Source organism: Macaca fascicularis, chromosome 2 (assembly GCF_037993035.2).
Source record: "Macaca fascicularis isolate 582-1 chromosome 2, T2T-MFA8v1.1".
Taxonomy (NCBI): domain Eukaryota; kingdom Metazoa; phylum Chordata; class Mammalia; order Primates; family Cercopithecidae; genus Macaca; species Macaca fascicularis.
The window spans coordinates 33896344-33910109 of NC_088376.1; the positions used below are offsets into that span (position 1 = coordinate 33896344).

Here is a 13766-nt window from a genome sequence, read left to right on the forward strand (position 1 = left end):
AAACAGCTGGTACCATTGCAGGCAGAATTCAAGTTCCCTGATTAATGAAGTGGAGGACTGTTTGAATCTTTAATGTCTTACCTTTATGTGTAACTTGACCCCTCAGTTCTCTTTTGTTATTCTTTTTTTATTCAGCCACTCGACAGCTCAATTTTTCTTTTTCTTTTTTTATTCAGCCTTCAGTTCTCTTTATCTTTTTATTGTCCAAAAACCACACAAATGGTGTTTTCTTGCTCTCTTTTCTTACTCATGTCGAGGATTGGTTTTTCTAAACATAGCTTTTGTAAGTCAATGTGTACTGACTGATTTCACTTCCCTGATTGTATCCTTAAAGCAGCTAAGGTCATTGGTTACCAGAAATGAAGTACACACAAGTCCCTGACTTGTGATGGTTTGACTTAGGATTTTTCAACTTAACAATGGTGTGAAAACAATACACATTCAGTAGAAACTGTACTTCTGTTTTTCACTTTCAGTACAGTATTATTTATTAAATAGTGAGATAGTCAACACTTTATAAAATAGGTTTCGTATTAGATTATGTTGCATAACTTTAGGCTAATGTAAGTGTTCTGAGTGTGTTTAAGATAGGCTATGCTAAGCTATGATGTTCGCTTCGGTAGGTTAGGTGTATGAAATGCATCTTTGACTTGTCACTTTCAACTTGTGATGGATTTATTGGGATATTATCCCATTGTAGTTCAGGAGAATAGTGGATTCTATGAAGATAAACTTAACTACCAGGTAAAAGACATTTCTTTTTTTTAAAAAGCAGATTAATACTATGTGAACGCCTTTGGATTTGTTTTATCTAAGTAAGACTTTAGATTTTGTTGTATTATAGATGGTTTGCAATTGTGTTTAACACATAACATTTGGGAATGAATGCCAGAGTATTATTTCTGAATCTTGCTTACATGGTAGTGTGTGCTAAAAATTAAGATGTAACACTTTTGCTTTTATTTTACCTCAACATTTAAAAACACTACTAAAACTTGGGATCAGGTGAAAACTTTTTTTTTTCTTGCAAAAATATTCTCTTAAAAATATTGTGGTAAAGGGATCTCTCCTCTTAATGAATTTTAAAGTATACATTATTGTTGGCTATAGGTAAAGTGTTGTACAGCAGTTCTCTGGTGCTTATTCATCTTGCCTGACTGAAACTTCATGACCTTTGATTAGCTACTCTCCATTTCCCCTTCTCCCAGGCTCTGCTAACCATCATTCCACTCTTTGATTTTTATGAATTTGTATTATTTTAGATACCTCATGTAAGTGGAGTTATGCAGTCATTTGTATTTTGTGACTGGCTTATTTCACTTAGCCTGGTGTCCTCAAGATTCATCCATGTTGTGACATTTTGTAGAATACCTTTTTTTTTTTTTTTTTTTCCAAGCTGAGGTTTTATTTAAAGTGTAGAAGAAATGGTTCCCAAAAAATGCTGGCGAATAAAGCAAAAGGAGAAGATACAGTGCTCTCTTCCTACGAGTTAGCCAGCCTATCCGAGTACAGGGTAATATATAGTACTTAATGCTGGTAGAATTTTGCAGTAGTTTAGAAAGACTATCTGTGCCTAGATTATGAAGAGATTCTCAGTGTGTGATGCTTGGTTCTGGGTTTACACCTTACTGGGCATGAACAAGAGCCCTGCTCCTTGGCCATAGCCAAATCCCTTGGGTCCACAGTTCTTTGCATAGCACCCTTTACAATAGATTTCACCTTCTTTTTCAGTCAGAGTGTTGATTCAAGACTCTTCCAACGCTTTGCCATCGGAAACAGTTTTTGTACCAGGGCTTTCCAGCTCCAATTACCTTCTCGGCAGCATGTACGGAATCCCCACATCTGGAACACTTCTCAGAACCTCTGTATTTCTGAGCAAATTTAGAAGTCTTTGGATTTGTTGTAGGCATGTGAGGCTGAACACTCTGGCTTGATGCCCAGGCTCTCACCAAGGTCCATGTTAAGTGTGCCAGCGCCCTGGCCGTAAACTGTAGCCTTTTGGCCCATGCTTCTTTCCATAGCAGGATTTGCAGTAGATCTCTTCATCGTGAATTGCCACTGTCGTGCTATCTAAATTATTCCTGCAAACCATGCATAGAAAGCAATATAGGTAGAAGCGCCTGCCGTTACACTGCACCTCTTCTGCATGGTAAACGGCCCTCCCGCAGACCCCGCACTTACTTCCAGCTCTCCACGCAGGCATTTTAAGTCGAGGCAGGAGCACGCATCGCGGGCAGAGATAGCGAGGCTGGACTGGAGGGAGTGTCCAGGGAGTCCGAGATCCCTAGAATTTCTTTCTTTCTTTTTTTTTTTTGTTGAGACAGAGTTTTGCTCTTTTCGCCTAGGCTAGAGTGCAATGGCACGATCTCAGCTCACTACAACCTCCGCCTCCCAGGTTCAAGTGATTCTCCTGCCTCAGCCTCTGGAGTAGTTGGGATTATAGACACCCACTACTACACCCAGCTAATTTTTGTAGTAGAGAAGGAGTTAACCAGGCTGTTGTCGAACTCCTGAACGCAGGTGATCCGCCTGCTTCGGCCTCCCAAAGTTCTGGGATTACAGGCATGAGCCACCACGCCCAGCCTAGAGTTTCTTTTTTAAGGCTACATAGTATTCCATTGGACATACATTCCACATTTTAAAAATCCTTTCGTCTGTTGGTGGACATTAGGTTTCTGCACTTATCACTATCACATTGTGAATAGTGTTGTGAACATTGGAGTGGTAATATCCCTTTGAGATCCTGATTTCATTCTTTTGGATAAATACCCAAAAGGGGGACTGCTGGAATATATAGTAGTTCTGTTTTTAAATTTTTGAGGAACCTTCATACTTTTTTCCATAGTGGCTGCACCATTTTGCGTTCCCACCAACAGGATTCCAATTTCTTCACATCCTCACCAACAGTAGTTGTGTAGTGTTTTGTTTTGGTTTTTTGATAATGGTTATCCTTATAGGTGTGAGGTAATATTGTGTTGTGGTTTTGATTTGCATTTCCCTAATGGTTAATGATGAGCATGTTTTCATGTGCTTACTGCCCATTTGTATATCTTTGGAGAAATGTCTGTTGATGTCCTTAGCACATTTTTAATTTGAGTTATTTGTGTTTTTTTTTACTGTTGAATTATAGGAGTTCTTTATATATTTGGAGACTAGCCCCTTGTCAGATACATGTTTGCAAATATTTTCTCATTCTGTAGGTTGCCTTTTTACTCTGCTGGTCGTTTCTTTTGCTGTGTAGAAGCTTTTTAGTTTGATGTAGTCCCACGTGTTTATTTTTGTTTTGGTTGCGTATGCTTTTGGTGTTAAATCCTTGAGATAATTGCTGACACCAGTGTCACGAAGCTTTTCCTGTATGTTTTCTTCTAGGAGTTTTAGTTTCATGTCTTAGGTTTATTAAATCATTTTTAGTTGATTTTTGTGTATGGTTTAAGAAAAGGACCCAGTTTTTTTTTTTTTTTTTTTTTTTTTAGGTTTTTGCTTGTAGATACGAAGTTTTCCTGATGCCATTCCTTTCCTCATTGTATATTCTTGGCATTCTGGTTGACGGTCAGTTGACCATATATGTGTGGCCTTATTTCTAGGATCTCTTTTTGTGTGCTTGCGGCTCTATATGTCTGTCTTTATGCCAGTACCATACTGTTTAGATTATGGTAGCTTTGTAATATTAATATATTTTGAAATCAGGGTATGGTGCCTGCAGCTTTGTTCTTTTACAAGATTGATTTGGCTATTTATGGTCTTTTGTGGTTCCATATGAGTTTCAGAATTAAATTGTTTTTCTATTTCTATAAAAATACCACTGGAATTTTGATCGCGATTGCACAGAATTTATAGATCACTTTGGATAATATGGACATTTAAAAATATTAAGTCTTAACAATCCATGAACGTAGGTGTTTCTGTTTTTGTGTGTCTCTTGTTTAATTTCATTCATCATTGTTTTGTAGTTTTCAATAAACAAACCTCTCACCTCATTTAAGTTTATTCCTAGGTAATTTTTTTTCTATTATAAATGAGATTGTTTTCCTAATGTTCTTTTTAGATAGCTTGTTAGTGTATAGCAACATTACTGATTTTTGTATGTTGATTTTGTATCCTGCTACTTTACTTAATTTGTTTATTAGTTCTAATGGTTTCTTAAAGATGGAATCTTGAGAGTTTTCTTTCTTTTTTTTTTTTTTTCCAATACGGAGTCTCATACAGTCGCTCAGGCTGGAGTACAGTGGCGCAATCTTGGATCACTGCAACCTCCGCCTCCCAGGTTCAGGTGATTCTCCTGCCTCAGCCTCCCAAGTAGCTGGGATTGTAGGCGCCTGCCACCACGCCTGGCTAACTTTTGTATTTTTAGTAGAGATGGGGTTTCACCATGTTGGCCAGGTTGGTCTCGAGCTCTAGACTTCGAGTGATCCGCCCACCTCGGCTTCCCAAAGTGCTGGGATTATAGGCAGGAGCCACTGTGCCTGGCCCAAAAGGGACAATTTTACTACTTCCTTTCTGATTTGGATGTATATTTTTTAAAATATATTTTATTAAGCATTTAATTTATTGATTAATTGCTTTGGCTAGGATTTCCAGTACTATGTTGAATTGAAGTAGTGGGAGTGGGCATCCTTGCTTTTTTCCTGATCTTTCAGGAAAAGTTTCCGTTTTTTGCTATTGAATATAGTGTTGGCTGTGGGCTTTTCATATACAGTGTTTATTATGTTACTTTTTATTCCTAGTTTGTAGAGAGTTTTTATAATGAAAGGGTGTTGATTTTTGTTAGATGCTTTTTCTGCATCTATTGAGATGATCATGTGATTTTTATCTTTGATTCTGTTAATGTTGTATATCATATTAATACATTTTTTATATGTTGAGTCATCATTGCATCACAGGGATAAATCACACTAAGTCATGGTGTAGGCTGCTTGTAATGAATTGTTGGATTTGGTTTGCTAGTATTTTGAGGGTTTGCATTTATCTTCATCAGGGATATTGGCCTGTTGTTTTCATTTGGAAGTGTTTTACCCTTTTCAATTTTTTGAAAGTGTTTAAGAAGGATTGGGGTTAATTCTTCAAATGCTTGGTAGAATTCACCAGTGAAGCCATAGGATCTTGGGCTTTCTTGTGTTGAGAGGTTTGTGATTCCCGATTCAGTTTTCATATTAGTTGTAGATCTGTTGAAATATTATTTTTTTAAAATGGTTTAGTCTTGATAGGTTGTATGTTTTTAGGAATTTATCCATTTTTCTAGGTTATCCAGTTTGTTAGTGTATAATTGTTGATAGCCTCTTATGAATCTTTTTGTTTCTGTGGCATCAGTTGTAATGAGTCTTTTTTCATCTCTGATTTCATTTGAGTTTTCTTTTTCTTAGTCTAGCAAAGGGTTTGTGAAGTTCGTTTCTTTTCAAAAAACCAACTCAGTGCTTTTTTCCCCTATTTTATTTATTTCTGCTCTGATCTTTTTTATTTTTTTCCTCCTAGCTATAGACTTGGTTCTTTTTTTCTAGTTCCTTAAGGTGTAAAGTTAGATCATTTATTTGAGATATTTTTCTTTTTTTCTGGAAACTGAACTTGAATCTTTTTATTTATTTATATATATATTTTTTATTTCAGTAGTTTTTGGGGAAAGGTGGTTTTTGGTTACATGGACAAGTTCTTTAGTGGTGAGTTCTGAGATTTTGGTGCATCTGTCACCCAAACAGGGTACACTGTTCCCAATGTGTGGTCTTTTATCCCTCACCCCCTCCCACTGTTCCCCCTGAGTTCCCAAAGTCCATTGTATTATTCTTATGCCTTTGTGTCCTTCATAGTTAAGCTCCCGATTATAAGTGAGAACGTATGATATTTGATTTTCCATTCCTGAGTTACATCACTTAGCATAATGGTCTCCAACTCCATACAGGGTGCTGTGAATGCCATTATTGCATTCTTTCATATGACTGAATAGTATTCCATGGTATATATATATACCACATTTTCTTTATCTACTCATTGTTTGATGGACATTTAGGCTGGTTCCATATTTTTGCAGTTGTGAATTGTACTGCTATAAACATGCATTTGTGAGTGTCTTTTTCATACAATGACTTCTTGTCCTCTGGGTAGATACCTAGTAGTGGGATTGCTGGATCAAACTGTATTTCCAGTTTTAGTTCTTTAAAGAATATCCATACTGTTTTCCATAGTGGTTATACTAGTTTACATTATCACCAGCGTGTAAAAGTGTTCCCTTTTCACCACATCCATGCCAACATCTATTTTTTTTTATTTTAAATTATGGCCATTCTTGCAGGAGTAAGGTGGTATCTCATTGTGGTTTTGATTTGCATTTCCCTGACAATTAGTGATGTTGAGCATTTAAAAAATAATAAAAAAAGTAAATAAATTTATTGGCCATTTGTATATCTTCTTTTGAGAATTGTCTATTCATGTCCTTTGGCCACTTTTTGATAGGATTTTTTTCTTTCTGATTTGTTTGAATTCCTTGTAGATTTTGGATATTAGTTCTTTGTTGGATGCATAGTTGGTGAATATTTTCTCCCACTCTAGGGGTTGTCTATTTACTCTGCTGATCATTTCTTTTGTTCTGCAGAAGATTTTTTACTTTAATTAGGTCCCATCTATTTATTTTTTGCTTTTGTTGCATCTGCTTTTATGTTCTTGGTCATGTAGTCTTTACATAAGCCAGTGTCTAGAAGAGTTTTTCTGATGTTCTAGAGTTTTTATGGTTTTGGATCTTAGATTTAAGTAAGCCTTTAATCTTGAGTTTTTACATAAGGTGAGAGATGAGAATCTAGTTTCATCCTTCACATGTAGCTTGCCAATTATCCCAGCACCATTTGTTGAATAGAGTGCCCTTTCCCCATGTTATGTTTTTGTTTGTTTTGTCAAAGATAAGCTGGCTGTAAATATTTGCCTTTATTTCTGGGTTCTCTATTCTGTTCCATTTGTCTACGTGCCTATTTTTATACCAGTACCATACTGTTTTGGTAACTATAACCTTGTAGTGTAGTTTGAAGTTAGGTAATGTGATGCCTCCAGATTTGTTCTTTTTGCTTTGTCTTGCTTTGGCTGTGTGAGCTCTCTTTTGGTTCTATATGAAATTTAGGATTTTTTTTTATTTTTTATTTTTTTTGGTTCTGTGAAGAATGATGATGGTACTTTGATGGAAATTGCATTGAATCTGTGGATTGCATTTGGCAGTGTGGTCCGTTTCATGATACTCATTCTACCCATCCATAAGGCATGGGATGTGTTTCCATCTGTTTGTGTTATATATGATTTCTTTTAGCAGTGTTTTTTAGTTTTCCTTGTAGAGATCTTTCTCCGCCTTGGTTAGGTATATTCCTAAGTATTTAGTTCCCTTTTTTTTTTTTCCAGCTGTTGTAAAAGGGATGGAGTTTTTTTATTTGATTTTCAGCTTGGTAGTTGGTGTATAGCAGTGCTACTGATTTGCGTACATTGATTTTGTATTCTGAAACTTTGCTGAATTCATTTATCAGATCTAGGAGCCTTTTGATAAGCCCTTAGGGTCTTCTAGGTTGGGTATATGATCATATCATGTTTGAACAGTGACAGTTTGACTTTCCCTGTACTGATTTGGATGCCCATTATTTCTTTCTCTTACCTGATTGCTCTGGCTAAGACTTACAGTACTATGTTGAATAGAAGTGGTGAAATTGGGCATCCTTGTCTTGTTCCGGTTCTCAGGGGGAATACTTTCAACTTTTCCCTGTTCAGTGTACTGTTGGCTGTGGGTTTGTCATAGATGGCTTTTATTACCTTGAGGTATGTCCCTTCTATGCTGATACTGCTGAGGGTTTTAATCATAAAGGGGTGCTGGGTTTTGTAAAATGCTTTTTCTGTATCTATCGAGATAAGCATATGATTTTTGCTTTTAATTCTGTTTATGTTATGTATCACATTTACTGTCCCTGCATCCCTGGTATGAAACCCACTTGATCATGGTATATTACCTTTTTGATAGGCTGTTGGATTCAGTTAGTTAGTATTTTGTTGGGAAGTTTTGCATCTATGTTTATTCAGGATGTTGATCTGTAATTTTCTTTTTTTGTTATATGCTTCCTGGTTTTGGTGTTAGGGTGATACTGGCTTCATAGAATGATTTAGGGAGGATTCCCTCTTTATCTTTAGGAATAGTTTCAGTAACAGTAGTACCAGTTTCTTTGAATGTCTGAAATAATTCAGCCATAAATCCATCTGGTACTGGACTTTTTTTTTTTTGGCAATTTTTTCATTCCTGTTTCAGTCTCACCACTTGTTATTGGTCTGTTCAGAGTTTCTATTTCTTCCTGATTTAATCTAGGAGGGTTGTATATTTCCAGGAAATTAACCATCTTCTCTAGATTTTCTAGTTTGTGCATGTAAAGGTGTTTATAGTAGCCTTGAATGATCTTTTCTATTTCTGTGTTATCAGTTGTAATATCTCCCGTTTCATTTCTAATTGAGCTTATTTGTCTCTTCTTTTCTTGGTTAATGTTGCTAATGGTCTATTGATTTTGTTTTTTGTTGTTTTTTTTTTTAAAGGACCAGCTTTTTGTTTCATTTATCTTTTGTAATTTTTTGTTTCAATTTCATTTAGTTCTGCTCTGATCTTTGTTACTTATTTTCTTCTGCTGGGCTTAGGTTTGGTTTGTTCTTGTTCTCTAGTTCTTTGAGGTGTGACCTTAGGTTGTCCGTGCTCTTTCAGACTTTTTGATGTAGACATTTAATGCTATGACCTTTCCTCTTAGCACAGCTTTTGCTCTATCTCAGAGGTTTTGGTAAGTTGTGTCACTCTTACCCCTCAGTTCATAGAATTTTAAAATTTCCATTTTGGTTTCATTATTGACTTGAAGTCATCATTCAAGAGAAGATTATTTAATTTCTATGTATTTATGTAGTTTTGAGGGTTCCTCTTGGAATTAATTTCCAGTTTTATTCCACTGTGGTCAGAGAGGATACTTTATATAATTTCTGTTTTCTTAAATTTATTGAGTCTTATTTAGTGGCATATCATATGGTCTGTCTTGGAGAATGTTCCATCTGCTCGTGAAAAGAATGTATATTCTGCAATTGTTGGGTAAAATGTTCTGTAAATATCTGTTAAGTCTATTTGTTGTAGGGTATAGTCTTAAGTCCATTGTTTCTTTCTTGACTTTCTGTCTTGGTGACCTGTCTAGTGTTGTCAGTGGATTATTGAAGTTCCCCCACTATTCTTGTGTTGCCATCTGTCTCATTTCTTAGGCCTAGTAGTAATTGTTTTATAAATTTGAGAGCTCCAGTGTTAGGTGCATATATATTTAGGATTGTGATATTTTCCTGTTGTACTAGTCCTTTTATCATTATATAACGTCCCTCTTTGTCTTTTTTTTTTTTGAGACAGAGTCTCGCTTTGTCACGCAGGCTGGAGTGCAGTGGTACGACCTCAGCTCACTGCAACCTCTGCCTCCCAGGTTCAAGCAATTTTCCTGCCTCAACCTCCCGAGTAGCTGGGATTACAGGCACATGCCGCCATGCCTGGCTAATATTTTGTGTTTTTAGTAGAGATGGGTTTTTACCATGTTAGTCTTGAACTCCTGACCTCATGATCCGCCTGTCTCGGCCTCCCGAAGTGCTGGGGTTACAGGCGTGAGCCACCATGTCTGTCCTTCTTTGTCTTTTTAAAACTCTTGTTGCTTTAAAGGCTAGTTTGTCTGATATAAAAATAGCTACTTCTAGGCCAGATGTGGTGGCTCACACCTGTAATCCCAGCATCTTGGGAGGCATAGGTGGTGGATTGCTTGAGGTCAGGAGTTCAAGACCAGCATGGCCAACATGATGAAACTGTGTCTCTACTAAAATACAAAAATCAGCCAGGTGTGGTGGTGGGCGCCTGTAATCCCAGCTACTTAGGAGCCTGAGGTGGGAGAATAGCTGAACCCAGGAGGCGAAGGTTGCAGGATGTCTAGATTGCACCACTGCTCTCCAACCTGGGTGATGAAATGAGACTCTGTCTCAAAAAAAAAAAACAAAACAAAAAACGGTTTTCTCTGGTGCCTCCTTGATTAGCTTAATAATTGGCCTTCTAAATTCTTTTTCTGGCAATTCAGAGATTTCATCTTTGTTCGGATCCATTGCTGGTGAGCTGGTATGATCTTCTGGTGGTGTTAAAGAACCTTGTTTTGTCACATTACCAGAATTGGTTTTCTGGTTCCTTCTCGTTTGGGTAGACTTATGTCAGAGGGAAGATCTGGGATTCAAGGGCTGCTTTCAGTTTCTTTTGTCCAATGGGGTTCTTGATGTGGTGTCCTTTACCCTAGGAATGGGGCTTCCTGAGAGCCAAACTGTAGTGATTGTTTTTGCTCTCCTGAGTCTAGCCACCCAGTTGAGCTACCGGGTGGGTGCCAGGGTAGTATTGGTGAGTGTCTGTAAAAAGTCCTGTGACGTGATCCGTTTTCAGGTCTTGCAGCTGTGGATACCAGGACTTGCTCTGGTGGAGGTAGCTGGGGAGTGAAGTAGACTCTGTGAGGGTCCTTGGTTGTGTTTTTGTTTAGTGTGCTGGTTTTGTGTTGGTTGTCCTCCAGCTGGGAGTGGTGCTTTCAAGAGCATATTAGCTGTGGTGCTATAGGGAGGATGCAAACTTGCCCTAGAGACACTTGGTCAAGTATTCAGGTTTCTCAGGCAGTGGGCAGGCCCATAGAGTTTCCAAGAGATTATGGACGTTTGTCTTTGGCTACCAGGATAGCTAGAGAAAGACTACAAGGTGGGGGCAGGGATAAGGGTGTCTCAGTCTCTCGTTGGGTGGGCTTACTGCAGCTACTCTAGGAGGGGTGAGGATGTGCTTCCCAGTCCAATGGAGTTATATTCCCAGGGGGATTGTGGCTGCCTCTGCTGAGTCATACAGGTCACCAGGGAAGTGGGGGAAAGCTGGCAGTTACAGACCTTACCTTGCTCCATGCAACCCGTGGTCTTAAAGGCTGGTCTCACTCCCATCATGCCTCCCCAACATCACCCAGTCTTTTTCCAGGCAGCCAGTTACCAGGGCAGATAACTTGCCCCAAATCACAATCCTCCCCCTTGAGAAAGCAAGCGGACTCATAGTTTTTAGGCCTCCTGGAGAACCTGCAGTGGGGATCCAGTTTCTTCAAAGGATCTGTGGATTCTCTTGGCTTTCCTGGTATGTTCCTGTGGTGGTTCTTGTATTGTAGCAAAAGTTCATAAGGTGAGTCTCCATATGTTGCTCTGTCCGTCGGAGCAGGAGGTAAAAGCTAGTCCTGCCTCCTATCCACCATCTTAATTTGAGCATCTAGATAATAGTTTTGAATAACGTGTATCTACCTACAAAGTTCAGGCATGGAACAAGGCAAATAAACACAAAAAGAAACACAAAGACTCGATAGCAAAATCACTCCAATGAGGAGACAAAGGTTTTCAGAAAGTACTTGGACTGGAGAGCCTAGGTGATACTAAAACATTAAATAAAATAGTATATCCAAGGCCCAGTATGTGTTATATGGGATAACCAGATTGTTTTAACTGCTCTGGCTAATCCTCATTTCTATAAATATGTAGACAAAAGTAGCACAGCTGTTTAGTAATAACTACCAATATACTGCTTTATCCTTTAAAATGTATCTGCCATACTAGACTCAAACTATTAAAGTTTTGCCACTAAGGCTAGGAATGTCACATGTATGCAGGGATGAGAACCTTATCACTCACACACACACTCACACACCAGGTCTGTCAACCCTTGGGCGTCACCTTCCAACTCTGTGTATTTTATGCATGCAATCTTTATATGTGTTCTTTCACAGTTTTCCTATCATGTGAAACACATTAAACATCTCAACACATTTGCACCTGGTTTTGGTTGCCCAGTAGTAGTCTTGTGTGCAATGAAACCAGTGAACAAGTACACATAATAGGAATTATACCATGTTGGTAGAAAACAAACATATAAACACAGATGTACAGATTTCACTGGAAATCTCAAGGACCCACCTCTTCAGTCTGTAGCAGAAGTCTACTTGCCACATCAGATTCTTTTACCCTTCACCTCTATTCTTGGACCCCAAAGCAGGACCAGTGCTTTTAGTTTTGTACCTGGTGTCCTAAAAATGAATATGGAAAGTTCATAAACGCTATATAAGTACTATGTGAATCTGGTTGAAAACAGGTAAAACAACAAACCTACATATATTAACTGGTAGTTAAATTCATTTTACAAGAAAACTAGATTTTTTTTAACTTTTTTTTTTTTTTTTTTGAGGTGGAGTCTCACTCTGTTGTCCAGGCTGGAGTGCAGTGGCGCGATCTTGGCTCACTGCAAGCTCTGCCTCCCGGGTTCACGCCATTCTCCTGCCTCAGCTTCCCGAGTAGCTGGGACTACAGGCGCCCGCCACCACGCCTGGCTAATTTTTTGTATTTTTAGTAGAGACGGGGGTTTCACTGTGTTAGCCAGGATGGTCTCGATCTCCTGACCTCGTGATCTGCCCACCTTGGCCTCCCAAAGTGCTGGCATTACAGGCGTGAGCCACCGCGCCCAGCCTTTTTAACTTTTTAAAATAGAGAAAACAGTATATTCCTTGGGGAAAGGTGAGGGATGAAGAAAACCAGCTCTGGGTAAAAATTATGATGACTGCACCTGGAGTTGATTAGGCCTGCCTAGGAGAGAAACAGGCAACTGCTATACTACTACAGGGTACAGCCACCATCGGAGTCTCAGCAGACCAGTTCACACGCCATGCAAAGTTGCCGTATATTCAAATTGTAAAAATCATCTAGTTTATTATGAAACAAGCTGCATTCATCGTCAGAGACTGTCGGGTCATCATCCCCACCTGCAGACAGAGCTTAAGCAGCGTCTCACCTAGCTTAAAGATGAAAGACTCTTGTTCACTGTTGCCAAAGGGGTTGCTGTTCTGTTTCCTCAGTGAGCTCCCAGAGTTGGTTCCTTCCTTGGGCCCTGTATCTGTTTATGTTCCCGTTTTCTGTCTCTGGCTCCTTTGTACCACCATCAGGGTAGGCAGACTTGGAACAGTTCTCTCCAAATGGGCAGCTTCCATGTTCTTCATTGAAACACCTACATGCCTTATTGCTCTTCATCTCCTTGTATTCCTGAAATGAGTTTCTGCTACCTTCTACTCCACACAGTACTCATGTGGAATGACAAAGTTAAATATGGCCTGGCATTCTGGGGTGGACTTTACCATCTTTCTTTTCTGTTGCTTAGTACTTCTCCACTTGTGAATACACTTGAGGTAAGTGTGGTTGCAGCTGGAGAGCATCTCAGAGCAGTCCTTTATGTATTTAAAGAGTATGATGCCCCTTTAGTGTTTTATTGTTTATTATATGAAATAATACAATTTCCTACTCTGCAGATTTACAGCTACTTTGAGCCCATGGAATGTCCCCGAAGGGTTTTATGTAAAGTGTGTTCAAATGTAGACCCTATCTATGTACCAACTACCAAAGGATTACTTGAGAAACATTTTATGAGTAAGACTGTCATATTGCATACTGGCTACTAGAGTTAGCAGTTCCCAATATATTATTGATAGAAAAGTAAACATTAATAGGGAATTATCATGAACTGACTTTACTCACCTTGTTTAGTCTTTATTGACCTTGTTGGAACAAAAGTGTTAATAGATGTCATTTGAGCTCTTACTAGTGGTAAGTCAAATGCTGTGTTAGTGTATTTAATCCTCAAACATCTCTGTTTAGCAATATTATCCCCAGGTTATGTATGAAGAAGCTAAGGTTTGGGAAATCTTAGAAATAAGAGATTTTTT

General features: G+C 38.4%; 1 protein-coding gene, 1 long non-coding RNA gene and 1 pseudogene across 21 annotated transcripts in view; 1 reads left to right on the forward strand and 2 right to left on the reverse strand.

The window, feature by feature from the left end:
• ATP2C1 (ATPase secretory pathway Ca2+ transporting 1) overlaps positions 1-13766 on the forward strand; it is a 158017-nt gene that overhangs the window by 55809 nt on the left and 88442 nt on the right. The gene's annotated exons all lie outside the window — the stretch shown is intronic.
• The window catches only part of LOC123571671 (uncharacterized), a 29008-nt gene that overhangs the window by 14056 nt on the left and 1186 nt on the right, over positions 1-13766 (reverse strand). The window contains exon 2 of one of the 2 annotated variants that reach the window (XR_006695880.3): positions 11974-12083. The exons of the other annotated variant lie outside the window; for it this stretch is intronic. This is a non-coding gene — a long non-coding RNA (uncharacterized lncRNA). The remainder of the gene's footprint in view (positions 1-11973; positions 12084-13766) is intronic. 2 annotated transcript variants of the gene reach the window in all.
• On the reverse strand, positions 1619-2203 carry LOC102146485 (cysteine and glycine-rich protein 2 pseudogene; annotated as a pseudogene).